General features: G+C 42.3%; 1 protein-coding gene across 4 annotated transcripts in view; it reads left to right on the top strand.

Moving 5' to 3' along the window:
- LHFPL2 (LHFPL tetraspan subfamily member 2) overlaps nt 1-14,373 on the top strand; it is a 153,289-nt gene that overhangs the window by 38,457 nt on the left and 100,459 nt on the right. Inside the window, exon 3 of one of the 4 annotated variants that reach the window (XM_031447044.2) lies at nt 11,585-11,716. The exons of the other annotated variants lie outside the window; for them this stretch is intronic. The gene's annotated coding sequence lies outside the window, so the exon portion shown is untranslated. The remainder of the gene's footprint in view (nt 1-11,584; nt 11,717-14,373) is intronic. 4 annotated transcript variants of the gene reach the window in all.

Here is a 14,373-nt window from a genome sequence, read left to right as displayed (position 1 = left end):
GTCACTACTTCCCATTTGCTTCAAGCGCCCTCCGAGAAGATGTAACAGGAAAGAAAAAGACGACCAGAAGGAAAAGACATTGTCTCTGATGTTGAAACCTTTTTATTGGTAAGAGAACAATAGTTTTCAGATCTCTAGTTTCAGACTTTGCCTGCTGTCTGCTAATCAATAAATTGGACAGTTGCATGCAGTGGTTCGGAGCACAGGCTGTGGAGTTAGCCCGGCACGGGTTCAGCTCTGTTTCCTTGCCCTCTGAGCCTCAGTTTCCACTTCATACAGTGTGTATAATGACACCTGCCTCACTGTGGGCAGCGGTGGGGTTTAAATGAAATGATGTGCTGTAAAGTGAGTCATCGGCAGAGGTCTGTGCTCAGGAGTGAGAGCTGCTGTGTGATTTGCGCTGACTGAGGGCCTGTGGCAGCAGACCTCCGAGGTGGGGTTCATGCAGTGCTGGCAGGTTGGACCCCAAGTCCTTGGGCTCTGGGGTCTTCTTGGGTGTTTTCACTGAAGTCCACGTCAGCACTATTCTGCCTGGGGTGAGTCCTCACACGTGGCTCATTCTCCGGTTTGTACGTGCATGAACGTTGGCGGTGAAGGGTCTCTGTGGCTAGACTTCCCCCAGGACTAAAGCTAATAAGACTGTCAACGTGTCTATGTAGCAAACTTAGATCCTTCTTTTCTGGTACCATCCCTTTTTGTTTGGTGAAAAAATGGAGAATTTGAGAAGGAGATGTTCCTTTCAATCCTCCATTTTCTTTTTTCTTCTGAAAAAAAAATGCCTTTAGAGAAGCTGGCAGATAAGAATTTTAAGTTGTTTGAGTTTTGTAAGAAAATGATGCATCTTTCACTTTCCTGTGACGTCAGTTCGACTCTTTCTGCCTTGAAACCACCTAGTTTAAAAAAGTCAAAGAAGTGTCAATGTCAGTTGGGCCTTAATTTTTTTTTCCTATTTCCCTTTTTCGTTGCCTTCTTCATCCCCTTTAACTGTGTGTATATTTTTGGATCAGTGATTTGTCTTTCTCCATAGTTTGTATCTGATGTGCCTTCCTCTTCTGGAGATTTCAGTGGAACCTCTTCTAAATATGGTACCATATTGCATTAGTATTTTGGGGGGAAGAGTCAGAACTAATGTGTGTAGGTGTGTTTTCCACATACATTTATTTATTTTAAAAGCAGTTTTTTTCCTTTTAAAGAGACAGCCTTTCTTTTTAAAGATTTTTACATTGAAGAAGTCAAAAAGTGGTAGTTTTTTGGAATTTACTGATCTGCATTTAAAGGAACTGTTGACAAAGATTCACCGGAAATAATCTGAACAAGCGGGAAAATATGTTAATACTACTGAAGAAAAAAAAAGCAGTTTTAAATTTTTTAAAGAGTTCAACGTCTCTACCTAGTTACTTAGCCCTTCATAATGAGGGTCCAGCCACAGCCTTTGCAACTGTTGAGCAGTGTTTGGCCAGAGATGTGGTGACTGCCTACACCTGTGTTTCCACTGCTGGATGAACTGAGGCGCTGAGAAAAACAACTTTAATGTGAGGACACTGAAAGGCTGGAGAAGTGGCCCCCGCCCCTCCTCGGTCCTTTGGTGTCTTCTCTTTCTCCAGCAGGTTAGCAAGTGGCCTGAGGAGAGTGTAGTCCACCCGGGGCGTTTCACCCTGTGCTGGCTCTAGCCCTGACGAGTGCTTGTGAGAGGTTGGAAAGTTATGTTTTGTTCTGTTTCATTTTGTTTTGTTTTCCCTTTTAATGCTGTTGAAATCATCGGTGGTATAATGTTGATACCCTAATTAGGTTTAGCCCTTAACTGCTTGTTCTTAAAATTGGGGTTTCTGTTGGGGTTCTGCCTGCTAACCTACTTGCATCTTCACTATGACTCTTAATTCCTGTACAAACCTGGGAATAATTTGCATTAATGGGCAGTTGTCCTGGGCAGAGAAATTCAACAAATGATCCGTGACTCGACACTCTTGGGACCGCCTGCTCTGGGACCTGCGTTCTCAATGGTGGTTTTGTGAACACTGTAGACTCAATCTCAGCTTAATAAATCTCAGGGCAAACCAAATCACCCCTTCAAGAACAGACATTTGTTCTGTTACCTTACCCTCACAAAGAAGTCAAGGGTCCAAATATTTGTCATCCTCAGTGACACCTCATCTCTCCTTTCATCGCCAACCAAATGGTGGGAGTTGCTCTACTTAATTGTGTTTTCACGGTTTTTCCTCTGAGGCTTCCCTGCCTGCTGTCACGTGATGTTTCAGCCTCCAGCGCCTGCCTGGCCTGCGGGGTCGGGCAAATGGCAAGCGTGCTGGTCAAGTGTCGGGCAGATTTAAATGTGATTTCCTTTTGCTGTTTAGTGTTTGGGAGTTTCAGTTAATTTTTTTTTTCACAGTTAATTTAAGTTCAGACACAGGCCAAAATAGAGTGTTGTCTTGGTCGTCTGCTGTTTATGTTCCATTGTGGAAAGTATTTTCTCTGCCAGCTTCATAGTATTGTATTAGTAATGTCTGTCTGAAGGAGTAAGTATGTTGTCTGCTTGCATTCATTAGTCATTTCTCTCTATGAAAGCTTTATGATTTGATTTTTGAAACTCAGAAAGTAGAGAAATTATCCTTTGGCTCAAGTTATAATTTTAGCTTCTCTTTTCATAAGCCCCAACCCCAGGCTGAAGGGCCTCCTGATGAACTCTTATTCTGAAGCTTTGGTGTGGCCGTATAATGGGAGAAAAACATAAAGTAACAGGGCTTTGGTTAGAACTGGGTTCAAGTTTGCTTACTACTTGACAAGACTATATCTGTAATTTTATTTGAAATGCTCACTTTTTTTCAGAGAAGTGAATTAAATTATTAATTTCCTGGCAAAAATGGCTCACTTTTTAATTGAAGTATAGTTGATTTACAATGTTAGTTTCAAGTGTACAGCAGAGTGATTCAGTTATACATATATATATATTTTTTCTTTTAGATTCTTTTCTGTTATGATCAGAAATTGAATGTAGTTGCCTGTGCTATACAGTGGGTCCTTGCTGTTTATCTGTTTTATATATAGTAATGTGTGCCTGTTAATCCCCAACCCCTAAGTTATCCGTCCCCACAAGAAAGGCTCACTTTTAAGTGAAGAAACCTCACCTTGAAATTTTCAAAAGTATTTAGGAATTTAGTAAGTGCCGTGCTTTCAACTTCAGTCTTTCATACTAATTTTCATATATGAAAAAGCTCCCTTTATTTGATCTCCTCCATTTCCTAGAAGCACCTCTTTCTGATGAGTGTATTGCTTGCTCATTATTAATCTAAGTAAGAGGGTAATTGCTGAAAGTCACAATTAGGACTTGCTTGGTCACTTAAAATTTTCTTTCAGTCAGAGATTTGACTTCTGACTAGCCACATCAAAAATTCTGTCTTTTCAGGCATTTTCTAAAGAGAACTCCAGAAACTGCCAGTTATTCGGGGGACAGTTTGAAAAATCCCAGCTTGAAGGACTGAGAAGCGTTCAGAGTGGCTGAGGCAGCTACACGTGCAGAAGGGCGTCTGGCCATTGTTGCACCTTTGGTGCCCAGTCACAAGTAGACAGGAGCCCAGACCTGGGCAGGAAGCCTTGGTGTTTGTTACTCATTTAAGTGTTGGGCTGGCAGGCAGAGCCTGTTTGTAGACCTCTGACCTCTTCTTAATACCTGCTAGGAGGAGGGTTTATCCTTGACTATTTAATCTTGGGAAGTTTTTCTCTCTGGGAATCATGGAAGTCTCAAATAAAATCCAGTTCACATCAGTTGAGAAAGTAACACTATATCCATAACCCCTGGGAGGACAGAGTCATGATGTGGGGTAACAAAACAAAGAACACTGCTGTGCCAAAAAAGGGCTGGAGATCAAGTCGCCGGGCTGAGAGTTTGGGGCACCAGCAGTTAGAGCTCAGCACTTCCTGTTGCTCGTTGCTTGAAAAATGAAGAATTTGGTTTTTCTTGAGACTTTCTCATGTTTGAGGGCTTTGCAGAAATGTAATGTTGCTAATCATGAAAACATGATTTTTTCGGGGGGCTGTTATTTGAAATTTAACATGAAAGAAAATAATTCATGAGATTGTTGGTTAATTTGTAGATAGACACATGGATTATCGGTTTGTTCTCAGTTGAGAGTACTCGGGAAAGCACTATTCCGGAATTCCTCTAGAATACTTTCTCTACCAGAATGTAACATTAGACAGATCTGTTTTGATCAAGTAAATTAAGTTGTGCTGTGAAAAGAATCTCGCTGAATTGTCTCTATTCATGGTGCCCTAAGTGTCTTGATAATTTTTTCAAAAGAAATGCCTAACCATTAGGGGTTGGGGATTAACAGACACACATTACTACATATAAAGTAGATAAACAATAAGGATCTACTGTATAGCACAGGGAACTATATTCGATTTCTGGTAATAACATATAATGGAAAAGAATCTGAAAAGAAATTATGTATATATAATTGAATCACTTTGCTGTACACCTGAAACTAACATTGTAAATCAACTATGCTTTAATAAAAATTTTAAAAAAGAAGCATCTAACCAATTTGTTTAAGTAGATAAGTACCAACAACGTAGAAGGTATTTGTCTTAACAACTTAGTTGCCATTTGAAAAAGTAATACGTATAAATTGAGACAAAGTGTATATTTTTCTCTTTATAAAATTTATTTCATTCTTGAATAACCACCATTATTTACCAGTGGAATGTGTCCACTCATTGGGCACTAAAACCTAGGTATTAGATTGGCCACTCCCACCCTCATTTCTTGCTCCACACTGATTTTCAGATATGCTTGGCTTAGTATCATAGCAACTGTTAAAAAAAAAACCAAAAAACTCGATTTCTTGCAAAGATAGTGTCATCAAAAGGAATATAGTACATCTGTGAATTAACTTGTCCTAGAAGTCTGTAAAGAGTCCAACACTTCCCTGTGTTTTCCTTGCAATATTGAAATACTCCTCCATCCTCTTGTGAATTCACTGTGACTCTCCTGGGCACCTGAGCATGTAGTATGGGAAGCGGGGTTAACCTGTATTTGTTCTCTGTAAAACTAAACCAGAGTTGCCTTAAAGGGCCTGGTATTTAACTGCATTACCCAAAAGTTGCCTTCCTTTTTTTTTTTTTTTTTGTTTCCATATTCTTTTTCATTATAGGTTACTACAAGATATTGAATATAGTTCCCTGTGCTATACAGTAGAAACTTGTTTATCTGTTTTGTAGATAATAGTTAGTATCTGCAAATCTTGAACTCCCAATTTATCCCTTTCCACCCCTTCCCCCCCAGTACCTGTAAGTTTGTTCTCTCTGTATGTGAGTCAGTTTTTGTTTTGTAAATAAGTTCATTTGTGTCTTTTTTTTAGATTCCACATATAAGCAGTATCATATGGTATTTTTCCTTCTCTTTCTGGCCTTACTTCACTTAGAATGATGATCTCCAGGTCCATCTATGTTGTTGCAAATGGCATTATTTTATTCTTTTTTATGGCTGAGTAATATTCTGTTACACACACACACACACACACACACACACACACACACACACACACACACACAAAGACACATATACACATACATACATACACCACATTTTCTTTATCCAGTCATCTGTCGATGGACATTTAGGTTGTTTTCATGTCTTGGCTATTGTAAATAGTGCTTCTGTGAACATTGGGGTGCATGTGTCTTTGTGAATTAAAGTTCCCTCTGGAAATATGCCCAGGAGTGGGGTTGCTGGATCATATGGTAAGTCTGTTTTTAGTTTTTTAACGGAACGTCCATACTGTCCTTCATAGTGACTGCTGTTGCCTTCCATTTTTATTTTAGTTTGTTGTTGTCAATTTTTGGTGAACAACAAAAACATTTCTAGACTTTGCCTCATAGAAATTCTGATTCAGTATGTTTGGGGTGAGTAGGCAGAACCCAAGCATTTTCAACAAGCTTGCCTGTTGACACTAATGCGTATGAAGTTTGAGAACCACTGAATTCCATCGTAAATCCCTTAAGTTCAGAGACCGTGTTGTTTTTCACTTAAACCCCTTCTTACACCTACAAGATAGCATGATGTACACCTGACAGATGTTCGTTGAATGTATTGAACTTACTGTCTCTTCGCTTCTCTCTCCTTACCAACTTCTTTTGTTCTGTCCCTTAAAAGGGGAAAAAGGAAGGATTGGGTCTGAGTTTTGGGGCTTTCCATGCCTCTTGTCCGCAGCCTTCTCTGATCCCCCCTGCCAGTTCCTCCCTCTCCCACACACATCCTTTCATTTTGTTGGATCAATAACCCACATTCCCTGAGACAAACTTGGTACCTTTGTCTCTACTTTTCCTTGCTTTTGTCCCACACTAAGAGATGTATGTTTCCTAAGTGGGAAAAACTGGGTTTGGGAGAAAACTGAAAAAACTTATGTTAGGCTGGAAGAGACTTAGGTTATCATTTGATACAGTGCTCCCATTGCAGAACTGAGGAAACCCAAGCAAGAGCTGTGATGTACCTGAGGTCGTACGGGGAGTGAAGAGCCAAGCCCGAGTAGTTTAGCTCCAGGCCAGGCCCCTCCTCCTTTCTTGGGGTGATTTGGGGTCATCTGTGAGTTTTCCAAGTCCTGCAGGTAATTCTGGTACTGAACAGGGGCTGAGAATTGGGCTTAGCAGTTCGCTTTGCTCACACAAGTATCGGGTGTAAGTATGTTAGCTATTATTTTGCGATTTATTTAATCAAACTGAATTTCCTTTTAAATGTTTGGATTTTGATTTTATATGAATTTACTATGGAACATGGACAACTTAGAGTCAATTTTCGTGTTTTGATGGGAAGAAGGCAAAAACTTGAGAGCAGAAGAAGCTATCAACATTATCCTAAAAAGAGGAATTTGTCTTTTCTGGATGCTTATTTATAAATCATATTCAACTAGCATCCACGTGTGACTTGCTGACCAGCTGAACATTTCCCTGCTCAGAGCTTCTTTTTCCTTCTGGGTTCCTACCTGGGTTCTGAATGGCTGGGCTCTGGGGGCCTACCTTTTGCACAGGTGGGACTTGGCTGGAGTCGACATTTTCATGAGGTGTGTGTCATCTTCACCCCTAAGCAGAATTGGAGTGATTAGGTAAGAATCACAAGGGTTGCCCAAGGAAGACCAGTGATTTTTATTGTGCTTCTCTTTATCCCATTTTGGTATATTTTAGAAGAGGTTAGACTGACTTATGTTAAAAGAAAACTGGACACAAACTCATGAAAAGCAGTCTTGGAACTTTTCGATTCCAGGGCTACTTCATTCAGATGTTCAGCCACTCATTCGTGCCTGCATGCTTCACCTGCTCAACTGAATTAAATCTCTCTGAGCAGTCTTCCTCCTAGGGGCCTCTTACCTCCTGTGAGATGAGGCTGAACTTGGTGATCTGACACGGGCGTGCATGTGCTCGAAGTCCAGCCTTCTCCCTCGAGAAGTGATCTTTTCATTGCAATTTCAAATCATGTTTGTCTGGCTTTAAATGCAGATATTATAATGATAGTGGAGGAAAAGAACCGGATAATTTGGATGTCATATTAAATAGCTTATATAAGATTTATTACAACTCTTGTGATCTGTTTCTTCAGTCCAGAATAGCTAGAGAATTGAGAATGCCACTTTAGTTTTAAAGTGTTGAAGGAATGTTTCATCTTTATTATCTAATATAATTGAGAACAAATTTAACTTAAAACTGCAGATCGGGAGTGCTATTACTTAATGCCATTGTTGCTAATTTAAACCCCCCTTCCCTCAGGCTACCCTTTGCCAGAGGTGCTTATACAGGAAAAGATGCTGTTTAATTTTGAGTTTCTTTTCTGACTTTTCCTTATCTGGACTCCCCTCTAAAGAGGGGCAGTTTCAGAGAGAAGGAATCCTGTAGACCATCCTAAACGGCTGGGACTGCTCGTCATGCCTGTTAATGCAGAGGCGTTGTCCATTATGAGAATGTGTGCAGATTCCGGGCGGCAGAAATCCGTCCACTCACTGCACTAGAGTTGCCTTTAAGCACCGACGTGGCTTAAACTGCATTTGACCTGGTGCTTCGGATTCAAGCCAGTAGATGACTCATTATTTCAGATGTTTGGTTTGTGCTCTTATAGTTGAAGCAATCTGTAAGGAAAATAGAAAAGCCTGTTGTAAAAATACAGTCTGTCTCCAGGAAGGAGAATCCCTGCGTCCTGACCGAGGGTGGGATGTCTGCGCACGGCTCATGTAGCTTGTTGTTCTATCTTAGTTCCTGGTTTGAAGCAGCCCTGGAAACGGTCCATCGGCACGTGTGTCAGTGGCATTGCCGGCTGTTTTTACATTCTCGGTTGTGAATTCAGAACATGCTGGGTTCAAAGCTTGCTGTCTGGTCGCTGAGAGAGAGCTGTTTACCCTGAGGATGGGCCAGCCAGGCGCCGGTCCCCAGGCTCCATTCTGAGGGAGGGGAGTAAACACAGTCCTCACCCCCATTCCAGAGGTTAACCTTGTCAGATGGCTTCTCTCTCAAGTTTGGGATGTGATGTGCAATTATGTTCTTTCTTTGGTCATTGGAGGCTGTCCATTTTCTATAGGTGATTTAGTAATTATGGAATGTTTGACTTTTTAGCATCAAAGGAGGACAATTGTAAAATATTTTAAAAAATTAGCTTCAACTTTTCCATTATGTTTTTAAGTAAAACATTCTGCTAACTTGTAAATTTGCCTCTTTTTTCTTGTTCCTTGGTTCTTAACTGTTCCCAGGGGAACACTTAGGAAAAATTACTGAGTCCCTCCCCCAAACAGTGTGGTAAAGGAACCATTCAAGATTTGTAGCGCTGTGACTATGAACCCACTGTTGGATTCCGTTATAGACTTGAAGCTGTTATTACTTTGTTATCAAATTTTGATTAATTTATTAGATGTGACTGTGTGTCAAATGCTTGTTTTGAGAGCTTTCAGCTGGGTGTATAATAGCTTTGATGTTTTGGGTATGTGTCAGGAGCGCCATTTAATCCCCACAGATACACTAGATAGCATGTATTACAGATACAGTGACTAGCCAGTACTCAGGGAGGTTAATTAACATGCCCAAGGCCACACAGCTTACAAGTAAGAGCTGACATCTTACCCACAATGGTGTGACTTTGAGGATGTCTCAACGAGAAGCTCTCCTGCCTCCCTCCCTAACAAGGAGGGCAGAGCTACCGCATGACCAGTGCTGGCCCTCCTTCATTTCTCCACCTTTCTTTCAGAGGAGCAGAATAGTGTAATGGGCAAGAGCAAGGTCAGTGACTGGTTCCCACACATACTAGCTCTCAAACCTTGAGCAAGTTCCTTAGCCGTTTTACGTCTCCCTTTCTGCGTCAGTGGATGAGACGGTGCCCGTGGTGGTGAGGCTCAAAGAAGTTAATATCTATAAAGTGTTAGAAGAACGGCTCCTAGGAAGCAGTATGTGAGTGTTTACTCTTATTGTATATCATCTCGAGGTCTGATTAGAATGAGGGGTTCTCTCCGTCTCCCCTCTTTCTTGCCTCCTCAGGCAGGGAGCCCCGGGTCAGCTCGTGGGAGTGCGTCAGAGCAGGGAGGGTCATGGACTGCTGGTTGGTGAGGGAGGCCCTGCCCACCCCTGGTCCAGCCTTGACCCCCTGGACTGTGTGTGTGTTGCTCCCAGCTTCTTCCCATTCTTGGTCTGTCCGATCTCTGGTCTGGTTGCCTGTTTTCCCCAGAATGTGTGTCCTCAACCTCTACCACACGTGCTGTAAATACATCATTGCCCATCAAATGCTGATTGAGTATCTCAGCCTGTCGGCCATATGTTTTAGCCAGTGTGGACACAGTGGTGGATCATAAATTATGACCTCCTAGAGGCAAGGACCACGTCTGTGAGGGCCATGTTGAGCAGTTTTGTTTTGTTTTTTTTTAAGCCTTTAATCATGAAAATGATATTGTTATGGGAACTTGAGCATGAAGGGAAAGGTACCCACGGGAGGAGGCCGCCTCTTCCTCAACCGTGAAATTGCAAGGTGTGGTCGCGCCCCCAGGGATCCGAGGGCCCTGGGCTCCTGACTTCAGCTCTTCCCCCGTCCTTACTTCAGGGAGCCTGGAGGTCCTATTACCTGTCCCACTTCAGGGCAGTGAACCGTTTCTCTTCTGATTCCCATGAGGAAGGGAAGTGAGTCAGGCATTCCTGCTGCCGAAGCTGCTCCCAGGAAAGGACTCCCTGGGAAGAGCAATGGCCCAGCTCCCTTGAATGTCCCGTACGATTGTCAAAAGCTGCTGGTGACCCGGCACTGCTATGGAATGACCCTCCCAGCCAGAAATCTTCAGTGAGGGAGGCTATACACAAATTGCCACAACCAGGTGTGAAAATGGCCTGTTGGTGGTTGTGTTGTTTTTAATTGTGGTAAAATATGCGTAACATAAATTAACCATCTTAACATTTTTAAGTGCATGGCTCAGTGCCATTAGGTTAATTTGCACTTTTTGTGCAGTCATCATCACCGTCTGTCCCCAGAACTCTTTCATCTTGCAGAACTGAGACTCTGTACCCATTAAACAGCAGCTCCCCACTTCCCCTTCCCCCGCCCCTGGCAACCACCCTCTGCTTCCTGTCTCTCTGAATTGGACTGCTCTAGGGACCTTGCATAAAAGGAATCATACAGTATTTGTCCTTTTGTGACTGGCTTGTTTTACTTAGCATGTCTTCATGGTTCATCCACATTGTAGCCTGTGTCAGACCGTCCTTCCTTTCCAAGGCTGAACAGTGTTGCATTGTGTGTATGAGCCGCGTTTCATTTACCCGTCGGTCGGTGGCCAGTTGGGCGGCTTCCACCTTGGCTGCTGTGAATGCTATTGCTGTGAACACGGGTGTACTGCCCATTGGTTCTTGTTCTGATGGGACATTAGGGACCCAGGAGTAGATTCTTTTCTGACTGGTTGTGCAAAGGGACCTCTGTTTGTACAACTTTGAATCTTTGTTGAAATTCAGAAAGAACAACCACCTCATTGCCAGGAGTGATTCAGCCACGTTTGTGGACCTGGATTTATCACTAAGTTGAGGAGTGATGAGGCAGCACTTAATGTCGATGAAATTAGAAGTGAAGAAAGCGAAAGATGTTCAGAAAGGGTCATTTGACACATTACTGTGAAACTTTGGTAGAGAGAAAAGGGACAAAGAGCTCCAGTCCCCCCACAGAGCAGAGAGTTTATGCAGTTTACCTGGGGAAATGTGAACCGCGCAGATGACCCCAGGTTAGCTCTCACGTAGTAGAACTACCGGAGTGTCTCCTGGAGATGGGGATCCCCTCCCAGGACCGGCTGCAGGTTGAAGAGGCCTCCTCCTGCTGCCTGAGGCCTTCGCCCTCCCACTTCTTTGCTGGAGGTGCGTCCTGTCCTGTTGGAACCGAAGGCCTGGCCATCTCTCGGTACTTCTGGTCTCTTCCAGAGTTCCTTGGCTGGACTTTTGCTGCACACAGGTATCTTCCCTTTGACTTCTAAATGTAGGTCTGTACTGCTTGTTAAAAAGAATATTGTACTCTTTGCTAATTCATTATGTGTTCTTGACCACTGTGAAAAGACCACCAGATGGAAATGATTTGAAGGGAGCCATTTCTTTGCAGAACTTCCCAGGTGCAGTGTACAATACGCCCTTCCCAGCCCTCCTCTGCTGGCCCCCAGTCTTGAATCCAGGAGTCAGCCTCAGCTCTGTCAAGCCACGTGTTCATACCAGTTGTGTGTGCCCAGATAGAACGGTAAGAAAAATTGATGAAGGCATGTGATATCCATTATGTTTTTCTATTCATGTTCTAAATTGTGGCTACTTTTTGTTGCCTCAACCAGCAAGCTTCCCTTTTGTTCCTTTAAGTTCTCACAAGACAAAGTCTCCACCTACTTTCCCTCCCCTCACCTTGCAAAGGACTCGGTTTTAACAATGCTGATTGTTCCAGAAGAATGTCTGTGTTCTATAGTTGTCAAAAAGAATGAGCTCCATGTAGGTAGGAGGGTGGAGGTGATGATGTTAAGGATTACAGGGCCCAGAGGATTGCAGACATTTTCTTTGCGTTGGTCTCAGGATTTACTGAGAATTGCATGTTGTCATCCTGTGTTTCTGTCCCAACTACTTGGCCTTGCTTTTCCCAGATGATTTCATTGAAAAGCAATGGCAAGTTATGACTTGTCTTTTCTGCTAGAGCCTTAACAGATCGTTTATTCCCAACTGTAAACATTTTAGTAAGCCTTTTGTTTGGTGACTCATTAATTTGATGAGGAAAATGTCTTAATAAAGATAAAGAAACTGTAAACTGTTTCAAAAGCTGCAGAGGGAAAAATGTTCAGGCTCTTGTAGGTCAACTGCTTCCCCCTGTTCCTTGCATTTCGTCTACTGCTTGGTCATGGGAACAGACGCGGTGGTCAGTTAGGGGTTATGTCCACTTAGACATACATACTAAGCATGGGTGTCTGACTTCTGTAGAGTGTCTTTCAGTGCGGACACGGACTGTATGAGGTGGCTTGATGAGTATTAGTCAATGATATTTCCCTCTTCCACCACAAACTAGCGCATTAAATGTGCCACTAGGTTAGCACCAAGAAGCACTTGGTTAATTTTTACTAGTACATAGAAATGTCACAAACCCCCAGGTGTAACGGGTCAAAGATCCCAAAATAGTTCAAAAGCTTAAGAGAATAGGAAACATCCTTAGCTATAAGCCTGTGGTGGCAGAAGTCATGATCTGCGTTCTCTGTATCAAATTCTGGGGATATTATGACCTTACTTACTAGATAATGTTGGTAAGACTAAATGTTCCAACATGAATTTAACTATTTCTTGGTTTTGTTTGAGTGTTTAATGAAGTGTAAACTTATTTCATATAAAATTTTCTTTGTGACTAAAGTATATTTATTTTATTAAGTCCAAGAGTAAGCATTATAGAGGTTTTAAAAAAAATTGTCCGGCAATTTTTCATTTAAATTTCAAGAGGCTATTGTATGTCTCTTTGATTCTCAACCTTTCCAGGAGGAAGATCTAATTGAAAACTAGCAGAGGTGGGGGAGTTAAATAACACTCTCCAAACTTTCTTCAAATAGAAACTTTGTTTGCAGTATTCATTAGTTGTAAAAATGTATAAAGGGAGAAGGAAAAAATGAATTCAATATAGTTTGTAAAGATAAAAATCAAGAGGCAAGATAAATTGACTTTGAGGCTTTAAGTACATTATAAAGAACTTGGATTTTGTTTTACTTACATAATCAATTAGTGTCTTTACCTAAGTTTGTATCTGCTCTCTGGCTAGGTACTTGTAAAAAGGAAATACAATGATCCAAAGGTAACCTTTCATTACAACATACTTTTAAAAGTATTGCCCAATTGTTTGTCATTACTGACCGAGTCTTCCTGGACTACCCCCGACCCCAACCCCCCAAAACGGTGGCGCTCGGCATAGTGCAGCCATCTGTGCGAAGTGTGTGCATTTGTATAGTGATGCTAGAGCATTTCACGGCAGACACAAGTCATGTTTGATAAAGGTAAAATGTGTTTTGTTTAGATGTCTTTCTAATTACATGGACTTAGGAAACACTCTCCGTGAGGTGTGACCGTGCATACTACCAAGGTGATCTTCTGCAGTGATGCTCTGCAGGGGCCAGGTTTAAATCTGGCACCTTTAATTGTCAGATTGTCTCATAACTGTCAAGTAATTCAGTCTTTGATGCAGCAGGAACTATGTGGATAGCCAGGATTCATGCACTCACTCTGCTAACAGCATTGTGCCCTGCGCCGGGCTGGGGTCAGGTGGGGCCTTGGGCACATGAGGTGAACCCACCCGTGGTCTGTTGGAGGTATGCTGCTAGGTGACAGGTGCTGCCCGGAGTCCACACAGGCTGGGCTGTGCCACAGAAGTGTCTGCTCACCACGCACCACTCACTGCAGGGGAGGGAAGTCAAGACTAGGTACCATTTGAGCTAAACCTTGACCACCTAAGTCCAAATCTAAAGCTGTTTTTCACAATAACCTTTGAACCACACTGTATCATATAAATCAAATGACTTTCTGATTTTTTTAGGGAAACCTTGATTACTCTCCCACTTCATATCTAAATGGAAACAATGCAATGGGAAGCTTGATCTGGGCTATTCAGGTCTGACTTTGAATCTTGACTGCCTGCTCATAGCCGCTTGACCTTTCTGAATGTCACATGAAAGGTGATAATGAGATATGCGGCACATATTGGTTGGTGGCATTGAATGAGGTGGGTTACGGAACCATCAGTATGAGTCCCTCCTCTTTCATTAGCATGCTGAAGTTGAAGGCCTCGAAAAAGGTGTTTTATTTTGAACGTTGCCTGATGAAAACAAGAAAGAAAGCAGGGCTAATGATGGGATAATGAGCGTGGCTAATATTGGGTAGCATTTA

The sequence above is a fragment of the Camelus dromedarius genome, chromosome 3 (assembly GCF_036321535.1).
Source record: "Camelus dromedarius isolate mCamDro1 chromosome 3, mCamDro1.pat, whole genome shotgun sequence".
NCBI lineage: Eukaryota > Metazoa > Chordata > Mammalia > Artiodactyla > Camelidae > Camelus > Camelus dromedarius.
The sequence above is the reverse complement of the archived record's forward strand: the minus strand, read 5'-3'. Positions and strand labels throughout refer to the sequence as shown.